A 12,913-nucleotide genomic window follows, 5' to 3' on the forward strand; every position below is an offset into this window, starting at 1 on the left:
ATGCTTCCTGACCCTGCGGAGCCGTGATAGCAGCACCGAGCTCTGCAGCGTGGCTCCGGGCTGGACCACCAGCACCCCCCCCCCGCAAGCTCTGACACAGCACAGACGCCCGCTGTCTCCAGGCAGCCCTCGCTGCCCGGCTGTGACACGGCGCAGACCCCCCCCACCCACCACACGGCTCCAGGCAGCCCCCCTCCCGTTCCATGCCTCTGACACGGACCCTGCCACCCACCCCCACCCCCCTCCTCAGAGGCACCCCCTGCTGCCCCACTCACATTCTCCCTCTGTGCAGCCACAGCCCAGCAACACCTCCACTCCTCCCTTGGCTCACAGCAGCCACTGCACACCAGCAGCCCCTTATAGGGAGGGGCTGTGGCCATCAGCCTCACTGCCCGCACCTGGGGCACCAGCAGCCTCACTGCCTGCACCTGGGGCTCCTCCAGCCCCAACCCACAGCTGGAGCCCCGCATGAACAGGGGGCCATCGCCTGACCCCACCACACCTCCTCCCCTGCCCTCCATCACAGCCCCTCGCCCCCCACAAAGGAAGCCCCAATGCAGCCGGCATGGCAAAAGAGACCACAAGCATATTCAGTCACACACAGAGCCGGTCCCGGGAGAGACTCCGCACCGGGGCTCGGGGCCCGGCCCTGGGGCACCTCGGCTGTCCTATCCAGAGCCACGCTCGCCAGTCCGGCGTGGAACAGACACACGGTCGGTCCGTCAGGCTGCTGGAGAGCTGGGCTGCTATGTGCAGGCTGCCGCCAAAACCGAGGAGCCAGCTGCAGGACGCTAGAAGAGAGGAGAAAAGGGGCAGCCAGCTGGATGGGGGCAGCGGCGAGTGAGAAAGCACGAGGCAAGGAAAGGGACGGTGAGTGAAGGACGGGGACAGGGAGCCTGACAGAGAGGGAGGAAGAAGCGGCAGGAAGAGAGGCAGCAGGACGGCGACCGACAAACAAGGACGGGGAGCGGGACAGAGAGGCAGAAACGACCCTGGGCGGGCAGCGCCACGGCGAGGGAGGAAAAGAGAATAAGGGCAGGGAGCTGGACCGAGAGGTACGGCGAGGGACAGCGGCATGGGGAGCAGGACAGAGCAACAGAGAATAAAAAAAGGAAGCGGGAGCGTGAGAGAACCGGGCTGGGGAGCAGGGAGAAGGAGAGATAAAAGGAGAGAGCAACAGAGGAAAAGAGGGACGCTGGGGCAGAGTGAGAAAAAGAGGGGCAGGGAGCAGGACAGAGGGGCAGAGGCAGAAGGAGGACAGAGGGACAGAGAGACAAAAGAGGGAGACGAGGACTGGGCAGAGGGGAGAGAAAGACAGGGGCAAGGAGCAGAGACACAAAGGTGCCAGGAAAAGGACGGTCAGATGGAGCGAGAAACAGGGTCGAGGACCAGGACAAAAGGACAAAGAAAAAGGCAAGGAAGAAGGAAGGAAGGATAAAGGTGGGACAGGGACCGGGACATACGCAGTGAAACAAAGTAGAACAGAGAAGAGAGGACAGGGATTGAGGAACAGAGAGAGAGATGCAGACTGGTACACAGAGACGGCGAAGGTAAGCAAAACCAGCGACAGGCAGGAGGACCTGGTTCTGACAACCCATCGCTCCCAATGTCGCTTCCATGGCCTCAAAAAATGTGACGTGCCACAAGACAAGAGAATGGGAGAGTGAAAGCAAAGGCACGGGAAACTTAACGCTCTTAGTAATTTCACTGAGCATCACAGCTTACAGTTACTCAATGTCTTCCGGTGTCACAGGATGAGGTACAACTGATTTCGTCTCCATGTCTCTGGACAGAGCTTTTCTCATATCTGTGGGGGGGAAGAAAAAAAAAAAAGATATTCTAAGATGACAGTCCTTGCACAAAGCCACGTTCAGCGAATTCTCTATTACAATAAGGTCGTTTCTAACCCAGAAAATTTCACAGAATCATAGAGTATCTCAAGTTGGAAGGGACCCATACGGATCACCGAGACCAAGCCCCCGCTCCACGCGGGACTACCTAAAACTAAACCGTGCGACTAAGAGCATTGTTCAGATGCTCCTTGAACTCCTGACAGGCTCGGTGGCTACGACCGCTTCCCTGGGGAGCCTGTTCCGTCACTGACCGCCCTCTCAGTGAAAAGCCTTTTCCCAACATCCGGTCTGAACTTTCCCTGACGCAGCTTCGACCCGTTTCCTTGGGTCCTAGTGCCGGTCACCGGAGAGAGCGGAGGTCAGCGCCTCCCCCTCCGCCGTCGCCCTCGAGGAAGGTGTAGACTGCGATGAGGTCACCCCTCAGCCTTCCCTTCTCCAAGCTGAACAAACCAAGTGACCTCAGCCGCTCCCCCTAAGTCTTGCCTCGGAGACATCTCGCCATCTCGGTCGCCCTCCTCCACACACGCTCCAAGACCGTTGTTCGGCGGCACCGCTCTCGACTGGAACCTAACGCTGCACGTAACTCAACTGAGTGGAAAGGAAATGACGGGCTAAAGGGACAAATAGACGATTTAAGGCAGCCGCAATGATGGCAGATGTCTGTCCGTAGCCCTTCTATTTATTTCACAGCGCTCCTGCGTATCAAACGAACGGTACCAGAACAGAAAAGGTATACAGCGTGGCCACGTTACCCCTCGGGGAGGACGGCGAAAGGAGAGAAGATCTAGAAAGAGGAAGCAGCTGGTACTTCACTTTTGGTAACAGAATTAACATCAACATGTTCCTTCCCTTTGAAATTGAAAATGCCACCCAATTCTCTGCCACTGTTGACCACCGACACTTGTAAATTTCTAGTGAAACACCTGAGGAAAACAAAGTTTCAGGTCCCTGGCTAGGGGAAGAAACCAGGCAAGCGCCACCGTTCCTTCCCCCTGACAACACTAGCAAAAAAAACCAGCCGCTGGGGGCGAGCGTTCCTCCAAAAGAAAAATCAGGTGAGAAACCGCATTTTTATTTTCAGCTTACCTACAGGATAAATGTCTTTGTAGTTGTTTCTGCCACAGATGCTACAAAACGCGTAAACTGCACAAAGATTAAGTTTTGTAACTGATCTAAGCTTCAGTATGAAAAGCTACCTAAAGGAGTACGCAAAGTCCCACTCATCAACAATTATCTGACCCTGTTTCATATTAAAAAAAAAAAAAAAAGTAATGCTAATCACACAGACAAGCCCAAGAACCCTCAACATGAGAATCTTTCCGTTCAGCTGGAGGCAGAACGAGTACTTACCACGGGCATCCTCATCTGGCTCTCCGCTGCTAGCAGAGCGGCACGCCAACACTGTCCGGTACACGCCGTAGTACGCCTAGTTGCTTCTACGTATTTACCGCCACCTGATTTGATACTCTCACAAAGAGATCGATGAAAAAGCCACCCTTTCTTTGAAAAAATAAAAACAAAACCACACAGTTAAGGAACGGTAGGCGAACGTATTTCTAAATCATAACCCACGGCTTGCAGGCAGACCAAGAGCAGCTCTGACGATGCGGTACGCTCATCAAACATCTTTCACGCCGGAATAACAGATGTACTCCCTTACCACGGGACGCATCCAGCACAGGGACAAATTTCATGCTGTTTTTGTCACACGACCGTTCTTCTGCACCAGCCAGTGGGTTCAGAATTAAGGACGGGACAGGCTAAACGCTCACACGAGCCTCCTATCCGTAAGAAACTATTAAAAATAGAAAAAAAATTTCCACATTTTAGATCGCGTTGCCTTAGGGACTGCCTCCTTCAAAGCCTGCCTACTGGGGGGGGGTGGGGTGGGGGGTGCCTGTGCGTGCACGCACATGCGTGAGGTGTGGAAATCGGTCACAGAATTCAGTTGCCTAATGAGAGACGGCCCTTCTCCTCGCAAGGCAAACATTTCAAAACATCATACTCTTTTCCGATTTTACCGGCTGGTACTGGGGTTGCCCTACCAGCATGAGTTGGGGACCCATCCCTCTGGGTCCGTGCGACGCCAAATTAAATATTCTGCAAGTAACCGAGCAGGAGATGGAAAGTAAGCTAAGATACTCTCTGCCGTACAACGTTTGTTCGCGATTGTCCCCGAGGGAATCACACAAAGCCCACGCTTGCTGAACCGGTACGTTCGAGGCCCTATGGGAAACGGCGCTGACGTTTCGCCAAGCTCTTCTCCTGTCAAGAAGAGGACTTTTTATGCGGCATCCCTACTGGCATTCGGCCTGCTTTCGGCTCATTCTGACAGGTCAGCTTCCAGAGAAAGCCTGAGATTTCAAACCGCCAAGCAACATTCACGATTCTTGCTCTCTGACTACGGGGAATTTCAGCGAATCGGAACGCTACTTGGAGCAACGTTCCGGGTCTGTTTCGCCGCAAACCAAATATCTAAGCCACGGACCGGGCGCCCGTAGAAAAATTACTTTAAAAGATTAAAGACAAGCACAGTGCTCACTTTTCTGAAATTTCTTCCGGTAGCGCCATCAATTTAGCGGCCGAACCCAGCCATCGCAATTCCAGTGCAACGGAGCAAGCAGGAATGTGTCCGTGCCGCTCTTCCCTGGCCACGGAGCCTTCCGCTCTACCCGTTACTGCGAATGTATGGAGCATCAGCACAGCAGCACCTGTGGAATAACACACCGCCCACAGCTATACAGAAGAAGAATCCGAGACAACGGTAGAAGACCCCAGACCAAAAGTCACCGCGGGACTAAGGGACGCGCGGACAGCGCGCGAGGGGTGGGTGTCCGGGACCCAAGCGTGTAACGGCCCCGGGATTTCTTTGTTCCGGGTCCCTCTCTTTGGAGGCGCCCCGCCCGGGCCGATCCCGCTGCTGCACCTTTCAGTTATGTTAATTATTTTACAAAATCCGACACCCGGAGACTGCTGCCAGAAGCCTCGGGTCGAGCCCGAAGGAGGAGGAGGAAGCGCTCCCGAGAAGAAGCGTGCACGCGACACTGTGAACGGGGTGCGAACGCTGGGGCGGCAGCTGCTCCTCCTCAAACAGAGACAGAGAGAGAAAGAAGAGGGGGAAAGCCACAGGGTACAGAGGGCGGAAGTGGAAAAGAGGAGCTGGGAGCCGGACAGAGAGAGGTGGAGAAAGAGGCCGTCGGAAGGGAAGGGACGGGCTGCGGGGCAGAGGGGGACTTGCCAGCGCCAGGTTCGCAGTTCCACCCGATAATCTTAAAGGTCTCTGCCAACCTCGACGATTCGGTCGCTTTAAAAAACAATCGGGATCTCGAGGCGGACCGAGAGAGAGAGACGGAGAATATAAAAATGGTCGCGGCTAAGAGGGCAGAGAGAGAGGAATCGCGAGACAGGGAGAGGCAAGCCAGGCAGGGGAAAAAGTCCCGACAGGCTTCTGTAGTGACAGGGAGGAATTGAAAATTCGAGAGAGGGAGCTGGACAGAGAGAGAGAGACGGGGAAAAGTAAGACGGTGGCGAGCTACCGGGCAGAGAAGCAGAGTTTAAAGCCGGGGACCGGGAGAGGGACAGAGAGGGAAGGAGAAAGGAACGAAGGGACGGGCTGCGGGGCAGACAGGGAGGAAGGAAGGAAGAAAGAAAGAGGGACAGGGAGCCAGACAAACCGCGACGGGGAAAGAAAAAGGTACTGACGGGCTAGGAGACAGAGAGGGGAGACTTTAGGAAAACAGGGACGGGGAATGAGACGGAGAAAAGGAACCGTAGCGACGGGTGCCGGGACAGAGAGGCAGGCCTTCAAAACGAGGGGCAAGGAAGAGGCTCAAGAGGGACGGAGAAAGAGAGAGAGAGACTCACGACGACTCGCTACAGAGCCGAGAAGGAAGACCTCGAACAACAGGAACGAGGAGCCGCACAGAGAGAGCCAGAGACGGCAGAAATACCGACGGGCTACAGGACCGAGGGGGAGGAATGCAGAAACAGTGGCTGGGGGCCGGACAGAGAGACAGGGGGAGAGAGAGAAGGAAACGATAGCCACGGGCTACAGGGCAGAGAGAGCGAGGACCTAAAAAAGGTGGGGACAGGCAGCCCGTCAGAGCGAGATGGAAAAAGAACATAGCGGGGAGCAGAAAGCAAACCAAAAAACCCCACAGCGGGGTGGGAAAGCGAGGGGGGCAGAGGAGGGCCCGCGACGCAGAGGAGAGGCGATGGGGCCCCGCGGGCCCAGGACTCACCGCAGCTCTGGCTCTCGGCGCTGCCGGGAGAGCTTGCCAGCGCAGACGCTTCTTTCTCCTGCTCTCCGCCTTTCCTTTGCTGTCACTCTGGTCGCTCGGCTGTCCTCCGCCTAAGAGAATACACGGGTGTCTTATAGCTCCGAGGAGACGAGTCTGCCTAGATGAGTAGCCTGCCTCCCTCCCTCCCTCGGTACGCGGCCGCACCGTGCTTTGGGTTACGCGTGGCGACCCTGCGGTGCCCGTCAGCAGCCTGACCTGCCGCAGAGCGCAACGAGGGATCTTTCCTCATCCGGCGAGGCAGGCGCTCTCTTGCCTGCAGCGGGAGGCAGCTGCCGGCCGGAGAGCCTCCATCTCTTCTTCTTCTTCACCTTTCTCTGGCCATTCCAGCTTCCCTTAGGGCAGCTCCTGTCCACAGCCGGTAAGCGCTCCGCCGCCTGTCCCTTTTCGCCCCCATGCCACGAGGCGAGCCAGGCCAGGCACAGGCGAGGCGGGTGCAGTCAACGGCATCCCCAAGGGAGGGACGGGCAACCACGTCCTCAGCACAGCCTGGGAGAGGGAAAGAAAAAGCAGTGGCCGTTACTACCGGAGGTCGGCCCTGGCCGGAGACCCTCCTCCTTCTGCAGGGGCTTCCGGAGACGCCGCTCTTTCCCCGCACTGCTGCTGCTGCTGCCGCCAGCACCCCCGTTCAGGAAGAAAGTGGCACAGGGGAGGGCCAGCTTGCCGCCTTCACGCCAGGGCTCGGGGGCGGCCTGGGGCTGCCGGACAGGCTTCCGGAGAGTCCGACCAGTAGCGCTCGTCTCGGGACACCGGGCGACGCCTCACCGCGCGCGCTCTCATAGCACGGCCGCACCGCTGCTCGGGAGCGGCTGGAAGCCTGCAGAAAACCACTCGAAACCGGCAAAAAAACCCCAACCTCGCGCTCCTGCGAGAGCAAGTCGGGCTGTCCGGCAGCCACGTCCGCGAAAACGACGCCTCCCGGCACGCCCTGGCAAGCGCCGTGTGGCAGCCGAGTGCCGTAAGACTACACTTCCCAGCGTGCTCCGGGGAGCCAATATGGCCGACCAGCAGCCGCGTGCCCCAAGACTGCAACTCCCAGCGTGCCGCGGGAGGCAGCCTTCCACGCTTCCTGACCCTGCGGGGACACCGTCCCGTGCCCTCACCCGAAAGCCGACTCACCCGAAAGCCCTGCCGAGCCGCGACGGCAGCCCCGAGCTCCGCAGCGCGGCTCCGGGCTGGACCGCACCCCCCCGCCCCCACCTCCCCTCAGCCCCCGCCGAAAGGCGCGGACGCCCGCCGGCTCCGGGCAGCCCCCGCCGCCCGGCTCCGGACGGTCTCCCTGCCCGGTTCCGACACGGCGCGCACCCCCCCACCCGCCGCACGGCTCCGGGCAGCCCCCCCTCCCCTCTATGACACAGACCCCGCCGCCCCCCCGCCTCTCCGCGGAAGCGGCACCGCTGCCACCGCCCTCCTCGGGGCTTTCCCCGGGACCCGCCGGTCCGTCCCGCTGCCCCGCTCACCTTCTCCCTCCGTGCAGCCGCAGCCCGGCGACGACACCGCTCCTCCCTCGACTCACAGCAGCCCCTGCACACCGGCTGCCGGCAGCCGGTTCGGGAAAGGGTCCGTGGCGCTGCACTGCGCATGCGCTGCGCTACCGCTGCAGTACCGAAATTTGGTCGCCAGGGGGCAGCAACGAGCAAGCATGCGCTGTGCGCTGCGTAAGGGGCGGGGCTTGGCGTGCGTCAGGGGCGGAGTTTGCGTGACGGGCGGGGCTTGGCATGCGTGGGGGCGGGGTTTCGGCGGGGGCGGAGTTTAGGTGGGGCGGTGCTTGGCGTGCATCTGGGCGGAGTTTATGTCAGGGGCGGAGTTTGTATGGGGGTGGGGTGCCGTGAGGGGCGGGGCTTGACGTGCATCAGGGGCAGAATTTGAATGACAGGCAGAGTCTGCATGAGGGGAGGGGCTTGGCATGTGTCGGGGCGGAGTTTGTCTCAGGGCGGAGTTTGTGTGGGGGCGGGCTTGATAGGCGTCTTAGCAGTTCTCTAGACATTTTAAAGATTCAGCCTCAAAACTGCAAAGGTCCAGGTCCTGATCCCAGGCGAAACCTGCCAGCCCCGAGTGGTTATTCTTTCCTGACACCTCTACCATGGCCGCATTCACAGCCGTAAAAATTCTGGAGCGGCAGGCTGCTTTAGGCATCCAAAAACTCTGACATGTGAAGGAGTGGTTCTCTGTCCGTTCCCCGCCTCTGGCCGTCAAAAATGAAAAAGTCCGAGCTCTGCTCCCAGGCGAAACCTGCCAGCCCTGAGTGGTTATTCTTTCCTGAAACCTCTACCATGGCCCCATTCACAGCCCTACTAACTCTGGAGCTGCAGGCTCCTTTAGGCATCCAAAAACTCCGACATGTGAAGGAGCGGATCTCGAGCCATTTTCGAGATTGAAGCCTCAAAATTGCAACCCTCCGGGCCCTGCTCCTAGGCAAAACCTGCCAGCCCCGAGTGGTTATTCTTTCCTGAAACCTCTACCATGGCCCCATTCACAGCCCTACTAACCCTGAAGCTGCAGCCTCCTTTAGGCATCCAAAAACTCCGCCATGCCTCTTAGCAGCTCTCTGTCCTTTGCCCGCCTGCGACCGTCAAAACTGCAAATGTCCGGGCCCTGCTCCAGGGCGAAACCTGCCAGCCCTGAATGGCTCTTCTTTCCTGGCACCTCTACCATGGCCCCATTCACAGCCCTAAAAATTCTGCAGCGGCAGGCTCCTTTAGGCATCCAAACACTCCGACATGTGAAGGAGCGGCTCTCTAGCCATTTTGGAGATTCAAGCCTCAAAACTGCAACCGTCCGGACCCTGCTCCCAGGTGAAACCTGCCAGCCCCGAATGCTGTGTCTTTGCTGAAACCTCTACCATGGCCCCATTCACAGCCCTACTAACCCTGGAGCTGCAGGCTCCTTTAGGCATCCAAAAACTCCGACGTGAGATGAAGCGGATCGCTGTCCGTTGCCTCACTTCAGCCTTCAAAACTGCTAATGTCCAGGCCCTGCTCCCAGGCGAAACCTGTCAGCCCCGAATGCTGTGTCTTTCCTGAAACCTCTACCATGGCCCCATTCACAGCCCTACTAACCCTGGAGCTGCAGGCTCCTTTAGGCATCCAAAAACTCTGACATACGTCTTAGCAGCTCTCTAGCCATTTTCGAGATTCAAGCCTCAAAACTGCATACCTCTGGGCCCTGCTCCCAGGCAAAACATGCCAGCCCCGAATGCTGTGTCTTTCCTGAAACCTCTACCATGGCCCCATTCACAGCCCTACTAACCCTGGAGCTGCAGGCTTCTTTAGGCATCCAAAAACTCCGACGTGAGATGAAGCGGATCGCTGTCCGTTGCCTCACTTCAGCCGTCAAAACTGCAAACGTCCGGGCCCTGCTCCCAGGCAAAACCTGCCAGCCCCGAGTGGTTATTCTTTCCTGAAACCTCTACCATGGCCCCATTCACAGCCCTACTAACCCTGAAGCTGCAGCCTCCTTTAGGCATCCAAAAACTCCGCCATGCCTCTTAGCAGCTCTCTGTCCTTTGCCCGCCTGCGACCGTCAAAACTGCAAACGTCCGGGCCCTGCTCCAGGGCGAAACCTGCCAGCCCTGAATGGCTCTTCTTTCCTGGCACCTCTACCATGGCCCCATTCACAGCCCTAAAAATTCTGCAGCGGCAGGCTCCTTTAGGCATCCAAACACTCCGACATGTGAAGGAGCGGCTCTCTAGCCATTTTGGAGATTCAAGCCTCAAAACTGCAACCGTCCGGGCCCTGCTCCCAGGCGAAACCTGCCAGCCCCGAATGCTGTGTCTTTCCTGAAACCTCTACCATGGCCCCATTCACAGCCCTAAAAATTCTGGAGCTGCAGGCTCCTTTAGGCATCCAAAAACTCCGACGTGAGATGAAGCGGATCGCTGTCCGTTGCCTCACTTCAGCCTTCAAAACTGCTAACGTTCAGGCCCTGCTCCCAGGCGAAACCTGTCAGCCCCGAGTTGTTATTCTTTCCTGAAACCTCTACCATGGCCCCATTCACAGCCCTAAAAATTCTGGAGCTGCAGGCTCCTTTAGGCATCCAAAAACTCCGACGTGAGCTGAAGCGGATCGCTGTCCGTTGCCTCACTTCAGCCGTCAAAACTGCAAACGTCCGGGCCCTGCACCCAGGCGAAACCTGCCAGCCCCGAATGCTGTGTCTTTCCTGAAACCTCTACCATGGCCCCATTCACAGCCCTAAAAATTCTGGAGCTGCAGGCTCCTTTAGGCATCCAAAAACTCCGACGTGAGCTGAAGCGGATCGCTGTCCGTTGCCTCACTTCAGCCGTCAAAACTGCAAACGTCCGGGCCCTGCTCCCAGGGAAAACCTGCCAGCCCCGAGTGGTTATTCTTTCCTGAAACCTCTACCATGGCCCCATTCACAGCCCTACTAACCCTGAAGCTGCAGCCTCCTTTAGGCATCCAAAAACTCCGCCATGCCTCTTAGCAGCTCTCTGTCCTTTGCCCGCCTGCGACCGTCAAAACTGCAAATGTCCGGGCCCTGCTCCCAGGCAAAACCTGCCAGCCCCGAATGCTGTGTCTTTGATGAAACCTCTACCATGGCTCCATTCACAGCCCTACTAACCCTGGAGCTGCAGGCTCCTTTAGGCATCCAAAAACTCTGACATACGTCTTAGCAGCTCTCTAGCCATTTTCGAGATTCAAGCCTCAAAACTGCAAACGTCTGGGCCCTGCTCCCAGGCGAAACATGCCAGCCCCGAATGCTCTGTCTTTCCTGAAACCTCTACCATGGCCCCATTCACAGCCCTACTAACCCTGGAGCTGCAGGCTCCTTTAGGCATCCAAAAACTCCGACGTGAGATGAAGCGGATCGCTGTCCGTTGCCTCACTTCAGCCTTCAAAACTGCATACCTCTGGGCCCTGCTCCCAGGCGAAACCTGTCAGCCCCGAATGCTGTGTCTTTCCTGAAACTTCTACCATGACTCCATTCACAGCCCTACTAACCCTGGAGCTGCAGGATCCTTTAGGCATCCAAAAACTCTGACATACGTCCTAGCAGCTCTCTAGCCATTTTCGAGATTCAAGCCTCAAAACTGCAAACGTCTGGGCCCTGCTCCCAGGCGAAACATGCCAGCCCCGAATGCTGTGTCTTTCCTGAAACCTCTACCATGGCTCCATTCACAGCCCTACTAACCCTGGAGCTGCAGGCTCCTTTAGGCATCCAAAAACTCCGACGTGAGATGAAGCGGATCGCTGTCCGTTGCCTCACTTCAGCCGTCAAAACTGCAAACGTCCGGGCCCTGCTCCCAGGCGAAACCTGCCAGCCCCGAATGCTGTGTCTTTCCTGAAACCTCTACCATGGCCCCATTCACAGCCCTACTAACCCTGGAGCTGCAGGATCCTTTAGGCATCCAAAAACAAACACGTGCGATAAAGCGGATGGCTGTCCGTTGCCTCACTTCAGCCGTCAAAACTGCAAACGTCCGGGCCCTGCTCCCAGGCGAAACCTGCCAGCCCCGAATGCTGTGTCTTTGCTGAAACCTCTACCATGGCCCCATTCACAGCCCTACTAACCCTGGAGCTGCAGGCTCCTTTAGGCATCTAAAAACTCCGACACGCGTCTTAGCAGCTCTCTAGCCATTTTCGAGATTCAAGCCTCAAAACTGCAAATGTCTGGGCCCTGCTCCCAGGTGAAACCTGCCAGCCCCGAATGCTGTGTCTTTCCTGAAACCTCTACCATTGCTCAGTTCACAGCCCTACTAACCCTGGAGCTGCAGGCTCCTTTAGGCAGCCAAAAACTATGACATGCGAAGGAGCAGCTCTCTGTCCGTTACCCCCCTGCGACCGTCAAAATTCAAAATGTCCGGGCCCTGCTCCCAGGCGAAACCTGCCAGCCCCGAATGCTGTGTCTTTCCTGAAACCTCTACCATGGCCCCATTCACAGCCCTAAAAATTCTGGAGCTGCAGGCTCCTTTAGGCATCCAAAAACTCCGACGTGCGATGAAGCAGATCGCTGTCCGTTGCCTCACTTCAGCCGTCAAAACTGCTGACGTCCGGGCCCTGCTCCCAGGGAAAACCTGCCAGCCCCGAGTGGTTATTCTTTCCTGAAACCTCTACCATGGCCCCATTCACAGCCCTACTAACCCTGGAGCTGCAGGCTCCTTTAGGCATCCAAAAACTCTGACATACGTCTTAGCAGCTCTCTAGCCATTTTCGAGATTCAAGCCTCAAAACTGCAAACGTCTGGGCCCTGCTCCCAGGCGAAACATGCCAGCCCCGAATGCTCTGTCTTTCCTGAAACCTCTACCATGGCCCCATTCACAGCCCTACTAACCCTGGAGCTGCAGGCTCCTTTAGGCATCCAAAAACTCCGACGTGAGATGAAGCGGATCGCTGTCCGTTGCCTCACTTCAGCCTTCAAAACTGCATACCTCTGGGCCCTGCTCCCAGGCGAAACCTGTCAGCCCCGAATGCTGTGTCTTTCCTGAAACTTCTACCATGACTCCATTCACAGCCCTACTAACCCTGGAGCTGCAGGATCCTTTAGGCATCCAAAAACTTTGACATACGTCCTAGCAGCTCTCTAGCCATTTTCGAGATTCAAGCCTCAAAACTGCAAACGTCTGGGCCCTGCTCCCAGGCGAAACATGCCAGCCCCGAATGCTCTGTCTTTCCTGAAAGCTCTACCATGGCCCCATTCACAGCCCTACTAACCCTGGAGCTGCAGGCTCCTTTAGGCATCCAAAAACTCCGACGTGAGATGAAGCGGATCGCTGTCCGTTGCCTCACTTCAGCCGTCAAAACTGC

At 57.3% G+C, this 12,913-nt stretch overlaps 1 long non-coding RNA gene across 2 annotated transcripts; it reads right to left on the minus strand.

Annotated features, from left to right (window-relative positions):
• Positions 1-619: 619 nt before the first annotated feature.
• Positions 620-6,205, minus strand: LOC129200614 (uncharacterized). Of its 2 annotated transcripts, XR_008575002.1 has the most exons (6): positions 6,095-6,205; positions 4,396-4,564; positions 3,514-3,648; positions 3,204-3,353; positions 1,726-1,807; positions 620-791 (listed from the first exon to the last, which is right to left on the minus strand). It is a non-coding gene; the product is annotated as an uncharacterized LOC129200614 (long non-coding RNA). The 2 variants fall into 2 exon arrangements; XR_008575003.1 differs by lacking the exons at positions 620-791; positions 1,726-1,807 and having other exon boundaries at positions 2,362-3,353.
• Positions 6,206-12,913: the final 6,708 nt, after the last annotated feature.

The sequence above is a fragment of the Grus americana genome, unplaced genomic scaffold (assembly GCF_028858705.1).
Source record: "Grus americana isolate bGruAme1 unplaced genomic scaffold, bGruAme1.mat scaffold_358, whole genome shotgun sequence".
In the NCBI taxonomy this organism is placed as follows: Eukaryota; Metazoa; Chordata; class Aves; order Gruiformes; family Gruidae; genus Grus; species Grus americana.